The sequence below is a fragment of the Anabrus simplex genome, chromosome 1 (genome assembly GCF_040414725.1).
Source record: "Anabrus simplex isolate iqAnaSimp1 chromosome 1, ASM4041472v1, whole genome shotgun sequence".
NCBI classification, from domain to species: Eukaryota; Metazoa; Arthropoda; class Insecta; order Orthoptera; family Tettigoniidae; genus Anabrus; species Anabrus simplex.
Genome location: NC_090265.1, coordinates 861385387 through 861408177, shown reverse-complemented (window position 1 = coordinate 861408177; position 22791 = coordinate 861385387).

Here is a 22791-nt window from a genome sequence, read left to right as displayed (position 1 = left end):
AATAATTTTAGAAAGACTTTAGGAATGTGAAGTGCTAATTATAGGGAGACTTTAGGTCTCAAGTGATACTTCTAGAAAGACTTTACGTTTCAAGTCATATTTCTAAAAATACTCTAGGAAATTATGAAGCAATATTTATTTAATGAATAAGATTGATTTATTTTCGAATATCGTTCATCATAAACATTTATTAGGATTCTTAACATTGCGTACAACCTGCAAAAATAAATCCAGCTGGAGAGAGTTACAATTAATTTCTGATTTCAAATGCGAAATAGTAAAGAGGTTATTTATGCATCATATCAGTTAAACAAATTTAATCTTAGAAAAATAACATCTATTATTTCGCACTGCGAACTCCTTTCTCTGTACCGGCTCCTAAGAACTGAACACTCCCTCAGACCATTCTCACGCTCCTTTTCCTGTGACTTTTCCTGGTACACTATTGATTCGACATTATTATTAGTCATTTTTAGATACATATGTATTTCACCTCCTCCCCTAGGGGTTCTAGGTTTGTCTATTCCAAATAGCACATTTTCCAGATAGCAATTCATACTTGTATCAGTTTTGGTTGATGGCTTCGCTAGAACATACATACGTCCATTCTCTTGGTCATTTTGGACAATTTCTTTCTTACCCTCTCTCACTCCCTATGCCAAAGGGGGCTGAACTTGGACTTTGAAAATTCGGAGTGTCACTATTGATCCCACCGACACCGATAACTATGAATGCGACACTATTTTCGATTGTGCTTATACCTCACTCCCCCCTCGCCCCACACCACAAATGAGCCTGAACTTGGACTTGAAATATCCGGATTGTCACTATTCATCTCAGCGACTCCGAACACTATGGATTCGGCACCATTTTCGATTGTGTTTATACCTCGCTCCCCCCTCGCCCTCCACCCCAAAGGGGGCTGAACTTTGACTTGAAAAATATCCGGATTATCACTATTCATCTCAGCGACCCCAGAAACTATGGATTCGACACTACTTTCGATTATTTTTGTATATCACTCTCCCCTCGCTCCCTACTCCAAAGGGGGCTGAACTTTGACTTACAAAAACCTGGATTGTCACTATTTATCTCAACGACCCCGAACACCATGGATTCGACACTATTTTCGATTATTTTTATGCCTCACTCCCCGCTCGCCTCCCCACTCCAAAGGGGGCTGAACTTTGACTTTAAAAATGTACGGCGTGTCACTATTCATCTCAGCGACTCCGAATAGTATGTATTCGACACTTTTTTCGATTATTTGTGTGTATCACCCTCCCCCCGTCCCCCTCCAAAGGGGGACTAAATTCGGACTTTAAAAAATTCGGAATGTCTCTATTTATCTCAGCGACCCCGGAAAGTATGAATTCGACACTATATTCGATTATTTTTACAACTTACCCCTCTCGCCTCCTGGCCCTAAGGGTGCTGAGGGTGTCTTACCCCCACGCGGTTTGTCTCCTGATACTAAGTCATAAGTGTACCAAGGTTGTTCAAATCACTCCGGTGTTTTAGATGTGGTAAAAACGCACCTACATACATACATACATACATACATACATACTGAACCCATGGCCTTTGTGCCCTAAGAACATTATGCATAAAGCGACAATCATTTAAAAGTTGGATTCTTGATAGCATGATTTGACACTTGACGAGGAGGTGATTAACTTCGGTCCCACGCTCGGGGGTACGTGACGTCAGCCACACGTGTCAACGGCGGAAGAATCTCAAGTCATTTTTGTGAACTATTTCAAAGCGCGTGTACATGGCGACCCAAGCCAACTCAAAAAAATATAGTGCCTATCAAAGGAGGTCAATCATCTCACAAATCGAACCCGTAAAATTTTTAAATGTCCATGAACACTACCGCCAGAATTGTAGCAAGCATGTAGTCACTTTCAAAACTCTTGAAATTACAGTTTAGGTAAGTCAGAATATTTATAGAAATTTTCTTGGCGGCAAATGGAGAGGTCCGAAGAGAGGGGGTAACTGCTATAAATACGAAGGGACGCCATGACGAAGTCTCCTTCTCCGGCATTTGTGATACAAAGCGGACGAAAAATTGTTGAGCTGCTCTGCGAAATCAAACAACGAAAGTAGACTGAGTTCAACTGCAGATTTCAGCCAGTGTGGCTAGGTCTTGTCTCCATGAGGAGATAGTTTTTGTGAGTGAAATAATTGTATCAGATAGGACGGTCAAAGTACTGAATAAATTCTAATGTGATTAAGTAATCCGTGTGCGGAAATGATTATAGTCCATCGTGTGCGCTCAGCAAACAAGTGAAGGGTATTTTCTTTTTTTATGCTTTATTCCAGGAAACCTGAAAAAATATTTAAAAAATGGTTTGTAAAGCCATGAATGTAAAAATGGCTAAATAAAATGCCAGGGTCGCAGGTGAGCCCTATGACTACATGAGGTAGGTGACTTTCCATCTTACTACCTCTTATATCTTGTCTCATGATTTCTAAAAGTGTATTTGAATGGGGATATACGACGCAGTGGTCACCCCTACTAAGTTTTGTAAATGTGAGAGTACGACTAAAAGAGTCATTTGTTTTATTTCCCACTTGGATAAATTTTTGAAGTCTTGCGAGTGCCGTATAATGTTGTAAAAGCTATTGAATAGGGTTTCGAAGTGATATCACGTCCAATGTAGATCGTCATCCGTGTGAGTGTACTGCCTATATTTTGTGATGCCAAATTAAGATGTTCAGTCGACGTAAATTTTTCCTGTCTGCAATTTGACGTTAATAATAATAATAATCCATGGTTACTCATTTCAATCGAGTGGAAGCGCGCTGTCGGGTGAGAACCTAGGTGATGAATTTGGTCACGGAGAGAAACGTTTTTCTAGGCCCATTTTAAACTGTGTCTGACTGACGATAAAAGATCTAGTAGAATGTTTCAGTCATTTCTCGTAAAAGTCAAGTTATTAAATACGATATCATTTATGCGAAGTTATTCATGATTAATGCATTGTGCGATATTAGACGTCGAGATTTCTAGTAAGGATTTTTATTCCAGTTCTTTGTCGATGATAATTGTGGAGCTGGGAAACAGAGGTTAGTTTGTTGATATGAGATTTGTGAATCAGGTTGGACCTGTCAGTGAAGCCGGGACATGGAAGCCCGAGGAATGTTTTATATGAGTTGAGATGAGATGTGCGAATCAGGTTAGAGTCCTGTCATTGAAGCCGGGACATGATAGCCCGAGGAATATTTTATAATGTTGAGAATGGAAAGAAATTCATAGAAATCCATAGCGGTATTAATAGGCGACGCGTATAATTAGTGTGGGCATCTTGAAGCATAATCTGTGCATTTTGTTGGTTAGAATATCGTATTTGTTTAATTATGTCGGCAGAGTTTAAAGGGAGCATTTTGAGAAGTCAGTCAGGTAGAACGAACCGGGTGTTTCATGTAACTGCCAAGCGAACTTGGGGGATGAGAGGCCTCAGCTGTGGTAACGGGATAGGAGTGGAATTAAGATTGTACTGTATTCTCGGCCGGGGAAACGTTAAAATGCTGGATTTAGTTGAAATTCATAGCCGGTAATGATCTGAGTATTGTGAAATACTGTAATTGGGGACGTAATGAACATTTGAAATCACGAACTTTGAGTATAAGGAACAGAGTAACCAAATTCAAGGTTGTCCAAAATATAGAGCGATCGTTGTGATGATCGGTTTGTCTGTGAGGGGTGTGCAAAATTCATAATGGTATGACGAGATATGATATCGTAATTATATGGCGAGTTGTTTGGTTTGTACGTAGATTATTAGGATATCCACGTGTTAATAACGGTTAAGACTAGATTAGATTTTAAAAGTGTGAGATCAGGAGACAAGATATATAACTGGACATGAATTATGTAACAATTCTTTTCCAGCCAGATAAACATCGCAATATTGAATTCACATCACAGCTGCGTAGGAATTTGTGAGGAAACCAGAGTCCGCGGAGATAAAATTTACTGATCTTTAACATTTCGTTAAATCATTTAAATTTATTTAATTATAAAATTCAGTGAAACCGCATTTTGAAATAACTTTAATCAAGCGAATAACTTGAAGATGCATTCTGGAAATTTTAGTTTGTTTTCTGGGGAATATTAAAAAATAAAGTAACGATTAAAGGGACATATCCGAAGGAAATGGATTTTACTGCCACAAAGTTTGTGAGCATTGCTATTGTTGTAATTATTGAACTTTGATTGATTGAGCAGTGAATGTGCTGGGGATAGTAAAGTGGAACTTTGGTCATCAACCGATGTAACTTAATTGTGTTTAGCCTTCAGCCTAGAAACTTGGATGGTCAGGGGGTCATCAACCTCAGTGACTTAGATTAGGGCCATATGCCATTGTAGCATCATTTCCTTGCGGTCATCATCCACAATGACTTTAAAGTAACTTAGAAGTTTAGATGTCGGTCCATGACATAGACGCAGGTCACATCGATTCAATTAAGGGTCCATGCCGTAGAACCACTGTGTGGCACACACCGATTGGACGGCCTTAATTATACCCAGAGTCCAGAGTTCGTGTTACGAGGGCTGGACCATAACGAATCACTATGATGGTACATGTGGTCTCACATGGAAGCCGAATTTAAGAATTTCCAGACTTTCCTTTCTTAAATGATTAATGATTGAGACAATGGTTTCTAGTATGAATGCCCGTCAGGCAGTTACGTTAAAGTCTCACACCAGTGTTCTGACGTTTATGTAAAAATGATTGTGGTGTCCAGTGGACACAATTGACTTCTATGATACCATTGACACATCAGAATGCTTCAGAATTTTCCTGAATAAATAGGAATCTTTTAAACAGACCTTTCATTCCAGTAGATAGATTAGAATTACTGAACCCTACCTTTACCTCAGCAAGTGACGAAGAACCCGATACGACCCAAGAGACAGATCTCACGAACTTTGCTGATAGGTAAGAAAGGTAGGTATCCCGCAATATGGACCAAAAGGTTCAATACATACATACATACATACATACATACATACATACATATATACATACATACAATGACTTTGTATGTATAATAACTCTAAGGTGTGTATGTTTCACAAAACTCAAGCTCTCGAACCAGAGGGCGTTAAAAGGTGCGGTTTGTACCAAAATCTTCCGATTGTCTCAGTAGTAGGCCTACAGGGAAAATCTTGCATTTCCTGAAAAGTCTACGGAAATATGTTTATTTTATATAATTCATTTAATTACAATGTCTCACCAAGATTTGGATCGACCTCGATGGATAGATTATCGTTAGGCGATAGCGTCTTACTCTGTATTATGATAGTCCGGTAAGAAGGATGGGAACACGCCGCCATATTTTATGAAGTCCTTTTCTTGCTAAGAGGTTCATGTAGACCTAACTAGGCAACTCATTGCTGTTATTTGGAAATAGCAATCCAACACACCATGTTCGAGATGTACTTTCATGTAACTAGGTAACTCATTGCCGAGAAATAAACTCTACCTACCTTGGAGAGATCTGTTCATTTTCGCACCAGATGGAAAAACAAAGAATGTCATGTATCCACTCGCGTTGCAATGAACATCATGCATCATGCAAATATATTGCAATTTATGTAAGCAAATAGAAATAGTTTGATCAAATTAATAGACATAGGAATCTAAAGAATAGAACATGAAATGAAAATCCACAGCCTGTTTCCAGTAATTCGACTGGAGGAATGTAATCAATGAAGCCCCTATCTAGCGGCGAGGATAGGAATTGTGCTAGCTGCCAAAGCCTGTCGCACTCCTCTGCGGCAATGATTAATGACTGGCAGATGAAATGATGAAGAGTGTTACTGGAATGAAATATGACAGGGAAAACCGGAGTACCCGGACGAAAACCTGTCCCCGCCTCCGCTTTGTCCAGCAGAAATCTCACATGGAGTGACCGGGATTTTAACCACGGAACCCAGCGGTGAGAAGCCGGCGCGCAAATGCCTGAACCATGGAGGCTCTAAGAATAGAACATATGTATAGTAATTATTTCTTTGTTTTGTAAGTAAATTACAAGTAAATGTAAAAAGAAAGATGTAAATAACAAAATAACCAAAAATAATGAAGAAAAATGCTAATAAAAATTGCATGAAGTAGAGTTAATGAAAAATCACGTTTTAGTTATTAAAACGTAGCAGTGCACGCTGGGTATCAACTAGTTATTATTATTCATTGCAAACAAAAATTTATTTTAGTAACTGTTGCTATAATTTATCAAAACGCACAGCAATATTGATCACAAGCCTACTACAGATTTCATTCCATTCGTATTGATTGTTAAAATAAGGTGGTGGTAGTGATTATTGTTTTAAGAGGAAGTAATATTGAAATAAATACATACAATATGAAATGCTCAAGAGAATAAAATGTTGTAGATATCAAGGGTCTAAGTGATCTTAATAATTTCAGGAGATAACGTCCTGAACGCGTAACATTTCTCCCACAAGGAAAAACCTCTATTTTGACCGCTTGATATATTTTATTGATCAACTACACGTGTTAAATTTTTGTTATTGCTAGCGTAATATTATTGTCATTAACTTTTGAGTAAAAGCTGCTAATTAATACGAGGAAAAGCACATGGCAACCAGAATAAAAGTGAGGCTATTACTTCTGCTTTAATAAATTAATTGGGCTTAAGAGGGGGCAGGGCTAACAATATTTTCTCTCGGTAGGGGGCCCCAGAGGTACGTGCTTCTTTTGAATTACCGAATGCTATGCATAATTGTGAGGCACTGCGACAATGAAGGTTACAGAAAACTTGCCTCAGCCCCACTGTGTCTGCCACGTATCAACCAAGAAATGAACATGTGTGAACCTACTGAGGCATGTAGATAATATTCAGATGTACTTCTTGTCAGCGTTGACGGAATTCATTATTTTTCACTAATAATACGGACGTGAATACTGGGTTTACTTTCATTCACCATTACAACTGTACCTTGTTACGTACATCCCAGAACTGTTGGAAAACTGAATGGAATGGCTTCATAAAAAGCTCTTTATTGCAATAATCGAAATACCGAACAGTTTAATACTTCCCATATTGTCAGCTAAAGAATAAAAGTCAAAATATTGTGTGCCGCGCTCCATTATCAAACATTTAGCCACGCAGCACATTTTTTAGAATGCATTATTCTCTGAAGTCATCAATTGTACAGTTCCATCACAAAGCCATATTTTTAAAGTTTCAAAAATATTTTTCTCATTTTACTCCAAATCGGAAAACTGCGTCGACGCATGCCTTATTATAGCTGGGCCCACGAGAGTTGAAGTCTGACGTTGAGCGCCACCGGCGAGAAGAAGTTGACTAACGCTGCTCGAAAATGGTCTGTTGCTATGGCAACAATAACAGAGATGCCATGCTTAAGGAAGCTATCGCCACGTGGGTTGACTTGCTCTCAGTCGCTTTGTGATATTATTTGGAGTAGTACTGTGTTAGCTGTGTTAGTTGTTGCTGGTTTATATATTAATTGAAGTGTTTGTTTCCTGAGTATTATTTTCGTTGTTAGCTTATTTTTTGCAAGTTAATCAGTGGCTAGTGTTGTACAGTTATATTCTATATTTAACAGTGCATTTATTGAGGTTATTGTCAGTTTACAGAATATGAAATCTCACATTTATCGGCAATGGCTTGTTCTGTCTAATGCTGGAATTATTAGCACGAGCTTGGGAACGGGTCAAAGTATATTGAATTGCGTTAGGCCTACATGTTTTATTAAATATTCAGCCTGTATACCTTTGCTGGCGAGATGTAGTGTTTACAGTGCACTATGTCTTCTGGTATGGGCTATATCAAATTTGTTACTTTCATTGACCTGTCTCAGTCTCATCCTTGGCTTTGACAATATAAAAGTGGCTGAGGTATGAGCATGGGCGCCCATATGACAGTTTGTAGGGAGGGGCCCAGACCTGGGGATACGTAGTATTTTTATTATTTTGGAAGATAAATGGCGACTTGTATTCTGCGGTAGAATAACCCACGGTATCCCCTGCCTGTTGGTGGGGGACTGTACTACCACTTCTACGTATACTGAATTTTAAATCTTTTTCTTGATAGGAAAACACCTGACTACATTAGATTTTTGCCTTTCCCTGAGAGCTAGAGGGTGGCCGCGGCCCCACCTTGCCCCCGGGTATGGGCGCTCTTGGGTATGAGTGATGCTAGTAATACCATTCCCTATGCAGCCAGTCCCTGTTATGAATGGTGTGAAAATATCGCTCATAGGGTCAAACCTTCTGAATCTTAAATATAATTATGTAGCCATGTTTCAGTTAATACAATCAGATCGTAAGAATTACACAACACATTGTTGTGTAATAAGTTTGTCTTTGACCTGAGACCTCTGACATTTTGATAATAAATATCATAGAGTGAAGTTAACATTTAGCTTATTTAAATCATTCTTGCCTTTGCTGGTAGGACCTAGTGTTTACAGTGCACTAGTATGCCTCTTCTGTGATGCCTAGGTCATCTATGACAGCTAATGGCAGAGCTATCGAGGATCCAACCAGCCTTAGGGCTGAAGACTGAACACACATACAAATCACTTTCGCCTTGAATTCTAATTATTTGTCAGCCATCTTCTTTCCTCATAAAAAATGTTCGTTTCTGATCCAGAGGTATTTCACATTTTTGGAAATCCTGACTTCCCTAGCTTTTGAAAGCAGTTTTTCTAAGAGTAGGACAAAGACACTCGTTTATATACTCGTAGATAGGATTACTGAAAGTGTGGCCAATATCCAGTGTAGAAAAGTTCCTTTCTATTCTCCTTTAACGGAGAAGTTCTTCCTTGAAATACCTACGGAAAAATCGAACAATTATGGTGGGGGAGTTCGGAGTGTTGCTGTTAGGGAGCCTATGGCAAGCATCAATGTCAGTTTCTTCAATACTGACATTGAGTACTCTACAAACAACCACCACTTTTTCACTCATACTTTCATTGTTGATGAGGAAATCCATGGATTTCTAAGGTGTTCACCCTGGAATATTGTTCACAGTCAGTAATCCTCTCGCTTAAGTTTTCAATCCTGTTTTCGAACTCATTATTTTCATTTTTCAGAGACTCGATCATGAGTAGAAAAGAGTGAAATTTTCTCCCATGCTCAGCAATCATAGCAGAGTTACAGTCTAGCTTTTCATGACATAGTTCTAAAGATCTGCCCATTTCCTTTTCCTGAATATTCTGCGTGTCCTTAATTTGTTGAATTTATTTCCTTAAATTCACCTTTTCTTTCCTCACATCCTTCAGAATTGTTAACACTTCCTTGAAAGTCTCTGCGTCTCCATTTTTGGCTTTCTTCTATCTACTAGAAAAACATTCTGGACACTTCCACTGGCCACCGACTGCTCTAATGGACTCAATTTCCCCTTTCTTCAAGCTTACACGTTTAGCATGCGATGTTCTTTTGCATTCAGAACACAGTAATTTATCAGATTTATCTGTTTACAGACTGAGCTCACGTGACCCACCACTTGTGTGTCCAACGCCACCGTGAAGCTCTTAAGGAAATCTTCAGTTCCAAAAGAGGAGGCTACGCATTTGTTCCCGGGGGGGACGCTGTGCCAACTAGATTATATGGACTTCCTAAGATCCATAAAAAATGATGTTCTCCTCAGACATATTGTTAGTGCGATAGGTTCTCCTACGTATGCTCTGGCTAAATACCTAAGCAAATTGCTTCAGCCCCACATAGGACGTACTGAATCTAACGTCAGGGGCTCTCGGTATTTCGTCAACAATCTGTCAACCATAACCCTTCAACCTAATGCACTTTTGGTGAGTTTCGATGTGGAGTCCTTGTTCACTAAAGTGCCGATTGACTCGGTCATGTCTCTCATTGAACACCTGTTCCCTGAAGAAATTACTAAGCTATTTTACCACTGTATGACTTCCAGCTATTTGTTGTGGAGGGGGGATTTTTACGAACAGACGGACGGAGTGGCTATGGGAAGTCCACTTTCTTTATGGAATATTTTGAGGAGGAGGCTAATGCTTCGGTGCCCTTCAAACCTATGATATGGTGGAGGTTTGTTGACGATACATTTGTGGACTGGACAGAAGATCCTGAGAAACTTCATCTATCTCTAAACCACCTAAATCAGCAACATTCTTCAATTAAATACACTATGGAGTTGGAGTCAGACGGATGCTTTCCTAGCTTGGATGTTCTAGTAAGAAATAATTCGGACGGCTCCTTGAGACATACCGTCTATCGTAAGCCTACACACATAAATCGCTATCTTCATGCAGATTCTCACCACCATCCAGTACAAAAACAAGGCATTCTCACGACACTCACCAAGAGGGCGAGACGAATTTTTGAGCCATCAAACATTCAGGTGGAGATGGACGCACTCAAAGTCACGTTCAAGGGTAATGTTTACAGCGATTTTCAGATTCATAAAGCCCTGCATCCCAGAGAAACGACCAAGCTAAGCTCACAGAAGGAAGAAGTGAGGGGAAATGCCTGCCTGCCTGCCTTACATTCATAACACCACAGATCGAATTGCCTGGGTCCTCCGCAAATACAATATAAAAACAGTGTTTGGCACCGTCACTAAAATTGCTCACAGTCTGGGTAAAACCAAGGACAAATTGTCCCCACTTTTAGATCATGGGATTTTTTTTGCTAGGGGCTTTACGTCGCACCGACACAGATAGGTCTTATGGCGACGATGGGATAGGGAAGGCCTAGAAGTTGGAAGGAAGCGGCCGTGGCCTTAATTAAGGTACAGCCCCAGCATTTGCCTGGTGTGAAAATGGGAAATCACGGAAAACCATCTTCAGGGCTGTCGATAGTAGGATTCGAACCTACTATCTCCCGGATGCAAGCTCACAGCCGCGCGCCTCTACGCGCACGGCCAACTCGCCCGGTGAGATCATGGGATATACGAAATTCCCTGTACTTGCGATAAGGTATACATTGGCCAAACATACCGGTCCATTGGTACTCGTATCAAGGAACATGAACGTAATATTCGTCTCAACCAGCCAGACATATCAGCAATAGCTGAGCAAGCTCTATCGTCGGGTCATGATGTCATGTTCCAAGATGCTCGAGCTCTTACTCACACAATACACTACAGGTCCAGGATTATACGGGAAGCTGTGGAAATACGTAGGAATCCTAGCAATTTCAACAGGGACACTGGCAATCAGTTAAGTAATACCTGGTTGCCAGCCATTAAGGATTTACGTAGGTAGTTCCCTTCCCTGTCCCTTCACTATTTTTATTTCGTTTCGGTGTTTTCCAAATTCGTACGTTCCTCATCGCCAGATGTTTCGTTCCTGACTTGTGTCAATGTCATACCTTCATATGTGCGTACGCCTGTTATGTTATGTGACCCTCTCAGACTGATTCTGATGGTTCCGTCAGCTTCCGCTTCGAACGCTAGCGCTGTTCCCCGTCCGATGAGCCATCTGGTGACGAATGAACGTACCATTTCCACTTCTATTATAACGTCTGAATTCAAAGCTCATTGTTTTAGAAGCCTTTCTCGAGGACAGTCGAGATTTTCTTCTGATGACACAAAGCATAGTTCTCTGCGAAACGTAAAGAATTTCACCTTATTTTCTAGACACGGCATACGCCCAAAAGCCTATATCATGTGTATAATTACGAGCCGTGAAAGCATCAATGGCAACAGGTTTATCTGATTTGTTTGGGAGTTTCAAATTACACACACAACAATCGCTCATTGTAATTTAGGTTTATGGGATACTCTTAACTAATTCCTAACGTGCGTTCTTATTATTTAACTGAAATGTTTATTGGAAAACAAAGCTGTAACTGCAAGAAACACGTCACATGCAATGTAGAGTAAATTTAGTAACACGGAGTATACACTGACATCTAGCGGCAGCAACTAAAAATCTACCTTGCGAGAAAAATGACGTTTCAAATGTGGTAGCATGCGCTAAGTTAGCAGAATGATCGCTGTCGATAGTCTTCCATTATCGAGGTCATATAACCTCCAAAAATTAGATTGTCATTATACAAAGAGAATTTTGATCTCATAACTTTTTATATCGAAGTTAACCGCATGCGCCAATGGTATTAATTTGTTATGTACTACTTACAGCAGCAGAAGACACCATTTACAGCTTATGAACAGCACATGTTACATCTAAATTATACATTTTAATTGGAGCACTACCTACATACGTCTTCACACCGCCATTGTTGTACTACTATGACCTCCCCATTTCCACTTCAGTCTGATGATTCTTTCTGCTATGTTTGTTGTTGCTGATATTTGTGACAGTGACTCAGTGTAAATTCTGTCTCTTTTTGTTATTCCTAGTACCTTGTATTCTATCCTCTTTTGACATATTTGCGGTGCGATCATTTGTCTGCTTGTAAGCGACTATGTTTGGCTTCCATATAATAGTGTCGGGTAAATACAACATTCCAGCGTGTCAAATTTGAGTCTTCTGTTTGACTTTTACTCTAATAGAATAGACTGAAGAGACCAGAAAGCCTTCCAAGCTAGTGACATTCTTCTCTTAATCTCTTTTTTCATTCTGTCTTTGAAGGAGATTAACTGTCGTAAGTATACATAATGATCCATCTACCGATATGGGAGTTTCTAATCTGTTTATCATTAGCCGTGTTTTTTTTATTGGTGGGTCTACAGTTTTGCTTTGCGTGGTGAGTTCTTGAAGCATTTTCCGAAGTTCTGCTTGTGTTTTGGAGAACAGATCTACATTATCTGCGAAACTAGGATTCGTTAGTCGATTATTATGTATGTTTTTGGTTTTGATTGTTCCACTTTATTTTACGTAATATGTTTACCAAAATATTAGCAAAACCTTTCAGGGGAGACTGGATCGTCTTGACGTACTCCACGTTCTAGACAAAAAGTCCTTCCTTTTCACGAAACTATGTAGATATTGTTTAGTATATGGATATAATGTTTTGCTGCTCCGTGTGTGGACAAAGTCTGTAGTAGAATGTTCGACCGAATCGAAGGATTTTCTGTGATCTACAAACCTGTATAAAGCTTTCGTCTTCTCGATTATCTATTTTATTCAAGCTCTTAAGTCTTTAGGCTTTTTCAATTGTGAAATTACCAGCGTTTCGCCTCAGTGCAGCAGCGGGCTCATCAGTTGGAATACTGCAACTTTCCAAGACGCTGGCGCTAGTACGCCGTTGAGACACCACTGCAAGCCTACTATGTAGGACAATGCAGTGACGGTGCAGTAGGGCAATCATGTGCCTCCACTTGTATAAATGCCTTCCTTTGACCTGTATCAAAAAATAAGTTTCCTAGAAGGAAACCATAATTTAATTTCATTGATTGCAAATGTTAAAACATTCAAGCTATTAAGTCTTTAAGGCTTTTTCAATCGTGATCCTACATAGTAGGCTGGCAGTGGTGTCTCAACGGCGTGCTAGCGCCAGCGTCTTGGAAAGGTGCAGTATTCCAACTGATGAGCCCGCTGCTGCACTGATGCGAAACGCTGGTAATTTCATGATCGAAAAAGCCTAAAGACTTAAGAGCTTGAATGTTTTAATATTTACAATCGATGAAATTAAATTATGGTTTCCTTCTAGGAACCTTACTTTTTTGACACCTGGTTTATGTTTTGCTGGTGATCCCCGCTTGTTCAGGTGGTTGATTTTAGTTAACCTTCTTGTTAATATCTTTGAGAAACAGCTTGTAAATACATGACAACAAACTTGTATGTATTTATGAGGAGCACTCGAATGAGTATTAAGTTTGTTGTGTTGATTTACATTTTGCTGTATTCTGTTTGTTTTTGCACTTTACCAGGTGGTAACGGTCGCACATTTCCTTACACAGTGTACAAACACAATCATCTGTTGGATTGTGGGATTTTGTCTTTGCGCGTATTTTGTGGTGGAAGCTATATATCGCATATCTTGTAATGACGTGTATTTGTTCTTGAAGTTGTTTGGTCCAGTTACGATCGATCATGGCGCCATTGCAGTAGAACTCGGAGTCTATTTCCCCGCGTTTCTCAAGAAGTTTTTTCTGAAGCTCTTGGAATGGGCCGTTAGATGGTAGTGGTAGATTGAGTCGTAGATCTTCAATGAAGTAGGTTTCCCTTGCCAGTACATAAACAAGTGTGGAGGGTGCCAGTTTACTTACTCCTAGGGCCTTCTTGAGGAGTCTTGCTTTGACTGTTTCTGTCCTCTCCAAGTCACCGATTGTCAGGTTGTCCCATATTGTTTCGATTCCGTATGTGACAATTGGGGTTATTGCGGTCTTGAATAAAGTCATCGCTGTGTTAAGGGATAGCATAGATATATTCTTGATATTGTGAATGGCTCTGATTACTGCTGTTGTTCTGTCTATAACGTGGTTATTGAAGGATGTCATGCTCGTTTGGAACCTGATGCCCACGTATTTGAATTTCTTGACTATTTCTTGTGTTTTGTTTTTTAATGATATAGCGTCGTCCTTGGACGTCTTGCCACCTTTTCTGACCACCATCTGTACTGTATTTTCCTTGTTAATTTCAAATTTGTTATCTGAAGCCCAAGCTTCTAACTTCATCACTGTCGTCTGTAGTTCTGCCTTTGAGCTCGATCCTAGTGCCGTGTCATCAGCGTACATTATTAGAGTAGTCTCAGGAGAGTCCGTCATTATTTGTGTGATATCTGCTGTTGCTACGTTGCATAGTAGTGGACTTAAGGGGTCTCCTTGGCGTACCCGATTTGTTTGAATTACTTTCCCGGATGAGGGTGCTCCATCTTCAGTTTTGATTAGGATGTAGTCTAATATGGTCTCAACGATTCTCTTGAGCGTGTTGTCACCAATCATTTGTTTAAATTTTCCTATCAGGATATCTCTGTCGATAAGATCAAAAGCCTTCTTATAATCAACAAAGACGACATAGTACTTCCCTTTTGGGTGCCTCAGTGCCTCTTCTACTTTTTCTTTTAAGTATGCTCGCGGGTGACCTCAACTGCAGGATAGACAAGTCGAACGCAAAATCAGAAATTGTTATCCAAATCTTGAGAGAAGAAGGTTTCACAATGATAAACAAAAAAAATTCTTAAAACATAGGGTACCTTGCTCCAAATGGCTCCAGCGCAATCGATCTTGTATTCTACAGAGGAAAAATATTTATAATAAAGAAGCAGGAAGGTCTGTGGTCCTCAGGGTCGACACCAATCAGAAAACATATGCCCATCTGCACAGAAACTGAACGCAAAGAGACACGGAAATCGCTAATCCCCGATGATAAGGGCATAACACTTTCAAGAAATATTGAAAACAAACTTACTGGTCTGTAATTGTTTATGCCATCCCTTGCACTTTTCTTTGAAGGAGAGTTATATTTTTCTTCCACTGATCTGGAATTTCTTCTATTTCCTAGGTTCCATTAAACATGTTGGTTATAATAGGTATTAGTGTAGTTCTACTCCCAGTTTAATAAGTTCATTAGGCCTATATACAGCATTTCGTCTTCACCAGGGGTTTTTAATTTCAACAATAGAGTTCTGACCTCACTTTGTAAGACGCTAGGGACGGTTTCTGTAGTTGTTAGATTATGGTTTGTGAGGTGGGTATTTAGGTTTCTTTTAGTATTTTGAAGGGAAGTTTTGTACAGGTTTTTGTAGAATTCGGTCACTGTTTCAATTATGTCCCTTCTTGATGTTAAGTTTTCTTCTAAATGAATTCTCGTTTCTAGTGTCCATTATTTTCCTTTTTTGTATATTCTTTTTTGATTTCTTGATTGATCTGGAGGTTTCAATGGTTTGTCTTTTTATTAATGAACGATGTTTACGAAAGTTCTGTCTTATTTCTCTCTTCGTAAGCTTGTCTAATTCTACATATTTATCTTGTTACGTTCTGAATTGTGTCGATATTTCTGTAGATTTGCTCATCTTTCGATTAGTTCTATGGTATGTGCTCTTAGCCCATTTCTGTTTGTTTTCATTGTATCATTTGTGGCTTCTATACTTGCTTTTAGTATGTCTTGCTCAAGTTCATTATATTGTTCTTGGCTTGTTAGTTGGTTAAATCTTGCACGTGCTAGTTGTTCTGTCAATTCTGTACGTAGTTCGTCTTTCTTTGCTCATAGTTTCTAGTCTGTTCGATTTCTAATAGTTTCCTCTCCTCCGCCACATATAAACTTTGCTGTTACGATGGTCCGTGCTGAACTTCAAGTACTATGTGACTTGACTGCCTCTTACTTCATATTTTTTTGTTACAAAGGATGTAACCAATTTAATTTTTTATTTTGCCGTTTGTTGAGCACAGAGCCGGTTTTCTGAAGAAGGTGTTGATTATCTTGAATTGGCGTCCTTGTGCAAACTGAGGAAGTCGATCTCCTCTTTCGTTTTTATTTCCATACTCATAATTTCCAACTTATTATCGAATTCTTATTTTGCTTTTAAAATTTGCAGTGACTATATTCCTTAGCGATCTGTGCTTGTCGAGAGCAGTTTATACTTCCATGCAGAAATCTTGTAATTCTTCGTCACTGATAGCTGCTGTGGGTTTATGGACTTGTATGATTGTATTCAGCTAATTTTTCATTGCTAGTATTAGTATCGGAATTCTTTCCGCAATTCATACTGTTTCGTTTACTGTAACTCATTTTTAACTAAGAATCCTAATCCATTTCGGCTTGGGGTTGTTCCCTTATAGTAGAATAGATCACATTGATTTTCTCTATTGTCGCTTTCACTATTTTCCCTTTTTCGCTTAGTCCTAGTATACGTACCAATAGATATTATATTCTGCTTCTTCTAATGCTTGTTCTAATTCACTTCCCGTTCATCCATTCTAAGTGATGGTAAATTAGTGTTGCTATTTTGATTTCTTGTGCTTGTTTTGTCTTGGACATTAGTTTTTCATTGATTTGGTTGGTAACAAATCAGCCTGATGTCGCATTTGTCGTTCATGCAATTTTTTGGTATCCTACTGTTACGATGTTGCCTTTGTCCCTCTCCTCCCTGTTCCCTGTCTGAGTTTCTGTTGTATTTCTCTTTCAAGTCTCCTTAGGTCGGAATCGGTGAAGAATTCCTCTTTTAATTTTATTTTGTTTTTCAGTATCACGGCCAACTAGTTCTACGCTGCGCTCTTTATACCGGCCTTGACAAACCCACTGTAATGACCTAATGAGGTTAATTTCATAGCTAGACTCGTGGCGCTGGTTTTGAGCGGTAGAAATCGATACTTCTCTGTGGAAAAGGTATTGACTTTGATTGTCGATTTCTTTTAATTTAGAGGTATGGGAATTGTTACATAGGCCAGTTTAAGTTATTAATCTTAAAGACTACTTTCGTTGATATTTGCCAAAATAATGTGTGAAATTGCAAGTGGTGGCGCAGTCCAGCTGACATTCATTACATATGAGTAATAATAGCAATCACTTTTATTATCCATAGTATTTAGATACATAGTAGAACTTACCGAAAGGATATTGTTCAATACGTTTGTCTTCTGATGTCAGGAATGTCCATGATCTTGAGATTAAGCGTTATCGTTCAATTAGAGTAAAACTCTAACTCTTCAAGTGCTGCAGTCATGAAGCAGCCGCAGTAAAAAAATTAAATTCTTTTTTTTTCTGTAACATTTAATGGAGCTTCAATAACAAAACGGTGCGTGGATAACAGAAATATGTCTACTCAAAGACGTTTAAGTTTTAATTTGAATATACAGTTGCAGTTTATATTTCATTCATATTTTGTACAAGAGTTTTACATAAAAAATCACCGCGAGAAAACTATTTTGAGTAAAATCTCGGTAAGCTGCTCTTTCTTCAAACGCTCTCATTCCATGCAGAAAATACCACTTTCGATGTCATTAAGGTTTATTTGTAACCTTATCGGATCTTTCTGCTTCTGTTGTAAAGTACTGCTCAGACGAGTCACTTTCACACGTTACTGGTTTATAGTTCTCATTTTCTCAATATTTGAAACGCCAGTCTGAGTGTCCGGCTCCATGGCGGAATGGATAGCGTGCTGGCCCTTGATACAAGGGGTCCAGGGTTCAATTCCCGCGTGGGTCGAGGAGTTTTTCCTTCATTGATTAATTGCGATGGCTAGAGATATGTGTGTGTGTGTACCGTCTTCAGCTTTAGAATGAATCTCAGATAGGGCACCATCCTCGCAGACGCGCAGGTCATCTATAAGGCGCCTTCTAGAAAGCCATCTGTGTTGGGAAACGTAAACTGTGTATCTGAAGAAGTTTGGACCTTTAATCTCCAGTCGTCTCTACTATCGAGTTATGTGCTCCCTCTGGCGGGAGGACGGGCAATTAATTTTTCCAAGTGAATTTGCTAGTATGCAAGTTGGTAAACCTTATGCGTTTGTAGATTTTTTTATGTGCTGAGGTTGTCAGCACTTTTAAGACTTCCTTCTTCCTTATGTTATGGCACAATCAGGAATTTTTGTATACATTTTTGTAGTCAATTAAAATAGGGAGTGTGTACAGGCATTCTGCCTAGAGAGTTCTGGAACGTTCCCCTCTGCTATATAAGCAGGGTGCTTTTGGGCCATTTTGTATTCTTCATTGCTCCAGTCTAGAGTGCATACGGTGTAATTGGAGGCAGGGAATAGCCTTGCCCGTAGTCATAAGGTCCACCAGCTCAAGGTAATGGGAAACATCTCTTAAACATGTGATTGCTCCGGAAAGCTAACTTGAGGGGAAGGTTTCAACATTCTTCATTGATGTAAATTCCTGAAGTTTAAAATCACATTTGAATGCACATTTTCAGGCAAGTCTAAGAACACTATTCGAATCCCTGCTGGGAAATATGTAACTTAGGGAATAAAGAGTGTTCACTCTTTATTAATTCCCATTCAACTTGGTATGAGGGTGATTATGATATTCAAAAACTCTAAATTCTTCAAAACATGTTTGGAACTTAATATTTTCGCCATCTAGTCACCCTCTGTAGTATAGGCTTAGCCTCTGCGACTTCGGGCCATAAGCCCATATAGGATTTTAGGTGCTTTTCAAAGTGTATGTCAAACTGAGTGCAAGTGTTTCGCCTCCTGGAGTTTTGTTCATGGCCGATTTTCTTAAACCTTTTCTTTCTGTAAATTTAGGCCATTTAGTTTGGACACTTATTTTTTTATTTTTTTTTATTTGCTTTACGTCGCGCCGACACAGATAGGTCTTATGGCGACGATGGGATAGGAGAGGCCTAGGAACGGGAAGGAAGCAGCCGTGGCCTTAATTAAGGTACAGCCACAGCATTTGCCTGGTGTGAAAATGGGAAACCACGGAAAACCCATCTTCAGGGCTGCCGACAGTGGGGCTCGAACCCACGATCTCCCGAATACTGGATATTGGCCGCACTTAAGCGACTGTCCACTTATTGCCCCTGTTTAAATTCGAGTTATATATAGACAATTGTGGATCAGACTGTCGAGCAGAAATGAAAGTAAACACTGTTTTCGAAGTGATCTGATGTAAAAGTTGGATAAGAAGTGACTTTGAGAGGTCGGACTGTAGTTAATTTTGGAGCTCAGTTCCTAAGGTGTAATTGAGTGGAGCAATTATGCTCTCTGATAGAATGTACCTTTACACCTACCATGCTCATTCATTTGTAAGGTATTGTATCGAAAACATTCTCACTTGTAACTAAATTTTGACTTTAAGTCAATGTTGTTATCAGAGCAGACGAGCTCACCGTTTTTCCATTTAACCGTTATTTGTTGTTGTTCATTCGCTTATTTATCAAAGTTTAAAGTCAGAAAAAAGGAAAGATATAAAATTTCAAATTTTAGTATTTTAAATTATGCTTTGATCTTTGCTCTGTCCACCCATTCACAATTGCATTTTCTTGCACCTCTGAAAACTACCAAAATACAGTAACAATTATTATTATTATTATGATTATTATGATTATTATTATTATTATTACTATTGATAGATGTACGGCTTACTTCTATATCGATTTTGGATTCAAAATTGTCTGTGCCTTCATTATTCGACGTCGAATAGCTTGTATTGGGATTCTGAAAATCTTAAACAGCTTCTTCTGCGTTTCTTTGGTGAGTGTGGTGCTGTTTTGGTTATTTTTCTTCGGGAAATCTTGATACTTGTAATTAGGACTTATAGAACACTGATGGTACATAACGAAATCATTAAATGATCGTGTGACAGAGGCAGTGGATCAGGATATTCCCGGCGAACAGTTTGGTTTCAGGAGGGGCAGATCGACAACGCTGAGGGATATCGAAGACGCGCTTGCAACGCTACGCGGGAAATTATATCCATTCTTTTTAGATCACACAAATGCCTTCGACACTATCAACAGGGAGTTTTTGATTTACAAATTAGAGAGACTCATGTGTGAACGAAGATACATTACAAGTTTAATAAGGAATATCCTGAGCAAGAATATTGTGAAAGTCAGCGATTACATCACAATTTCAAAGCCAATTGAGTAGACAAATGGAGTACTACAGGGTGATCCACTTAGCCCCATCTTATTCAGTATACGTACAGGCGATATTACGATATTATACCAGAGAATGTGAAGATGCACATGCATGCTGACGATATGGTTTCAGTTTCAAGAAGTAAAGATGAACTACAGAACGCATTTAATAAGGTAATCGCATGGGCAGAAAACAACGAGCTACGCGTGAACGAAACTAAGACGGTGACATTAACATTCAGAAAAGGTGGGGACAGTTGGACGATGTATTATAAAGAATGACCTCTTGCATCTGTTTCGCACATCGCTACAGGCAACAGGGAACGTCTTCTCTATCCACGTCAGAGAAAAAGTCAATTCCGCAATTAGAAACATGAACGAGGTAAACTAATTACGAAATCTTTCAGAGACAGGAGCAATAATGCTGTTTCATCTCAATGTCACCCCTTTGGTAGCATATTGTTTAGAGAACGTATGGCCACATCTGAAATCTGTCCGAAATTGGAAAGATCAAATCCACCTACCTGAATAGAGTTCTATGTCCTTCTAAATTCACCCCATCACGTTTATTGAATGTACTAGCGAATGAGGTTCACTCCATCGAAGAACAAAAATTTCAACTGTTGCTTCTATCTACACAGTGATATAAAGATATGTTACGTGCTATGAGTCGAAAGTTAGAAAAAATACGGAGTGAATTTTTGTGCACGGATGCTATGACCAATAGTGAATGGAAACAAGGTTCATACAAACTGCGATATCTCGTAACGAGGTTTGCAGTTCATGAATTTCACTTTGAAGTGTATAAAATCAAGAATACCGCCTCTGTGGTGTAGTGGTTAGTGTGATTAGCTGCCACCCCCGGAGGCCCGGGTTCGTTTCCCGCCTCTGCCACGAAATTTGAAAAGTGGTACGAGGGCTGGAACGGGGTCCACTCAGCCTCGGGAGGTCAGATGAGTAGAGGTGGGTTCGATTCCCACCTCAGCCATCCTCGAAGTGATTTTCCGTGGTTTCCCACTTCTCCTCCAGGCAAATGCCGGGATGGTACCTAACTTAAGGCCACGGCCGCTTCCTTCCCTTTTCCTTGTCTATCCCTTCCAATCTTCCCATCCCCTCGCAAGGCTCCGGTTCAGCATAGCAGGCGAGGGCGCCTGGGCGAGGTACTGGTCATCCTCCCCAGTTGTATCCCCCGACCCAGAGTCTGAAGCTCCAGGACACTGCCCTTGAGGCGGTAGAAGTGGGATCTCTCGCTGAGTCCGAGGGAAAAGCCAACCCTGGAGGGTAAACAGATTAAGAAGAAGAAAATCATGAATTACCATGATCCAGGCTTACAGTGTTCTTGTATTCTTTGTGGAAACCACTGCGATATATATCATGCTGTTTGGTGTAAACACAGAGTAATTTATAATAGAGATTTGTAGTGAAATTTAATTAGTTCTACTGTATTATTATTTACATATTATGTGTGTTTCTTCTTAATAATAACGTGATGGAGATGACGAAGACTCTGTATAAATAAGAGACGAACACTGCTTGCCTGATTGCCACGGTGTCAATTTTCTGTCCACGCGAAGTTGTCTACGCTAAATCGATGATGCTAATAAACGTATCCGCCACACGGATGAGCATAGAATCTTGGATATGTTTAGAAGACGAGAGAGCGAGTACAGATTCTTTGGTTGTTACAAGTTGCCGTGTTGAAACAACGGATCCTGTGAGATCTCCGAGGTTAAGCAACATTGGGCGTGGTCAAGATTTGGATGGGTTACCACGCGCTGTTGGTGGGGATGTAAGGGAATGGAGGAGCGGAATGGAACTCGCCACCCTACCGTTCGTAAACTCCGGCTCAGGCACACCTCTGCGGAGGTTCGGACCTGCCTTCGGGCAGAATACGCACTTACCCCTTTACGTCGCACCGACACAGATAGGTCTTATGGCGACGATGGGATAGGAAAGGCCTAGGAGTGGGAAGGAAGCGGCCCTGGCCTTAGTTAAGGTACATCCCTAACATTTGCCTGGTGTGAAAATGGGAAACCACGGAAAACCATCTTAGGGGCTGCCGACAGTGAGGTTCGAACCCACTATCTCCCGGATGCAAGCTCACAGCTGCGCGCCCCTAACCGCACGGCCAACTTGCCTGGTACCGATAAATCGAAAGAAATGTGTAGCATTGTGATCTACGTCCAGCAAAATGGCAGCTGAACCAGCACACAACATTCCCATACTATGTCACAAGATGTCCACATTTCAAGATCTACGTCCAACAAAATAGTCACTGATTTAGCACACAATTTTATGCTCATAAATATTCGCAAAATACATATTATGAGAAAAATTCTGCTGTCTTTGACTGGCGTTTCGTCTAGGGCAGAGCAAAGCCC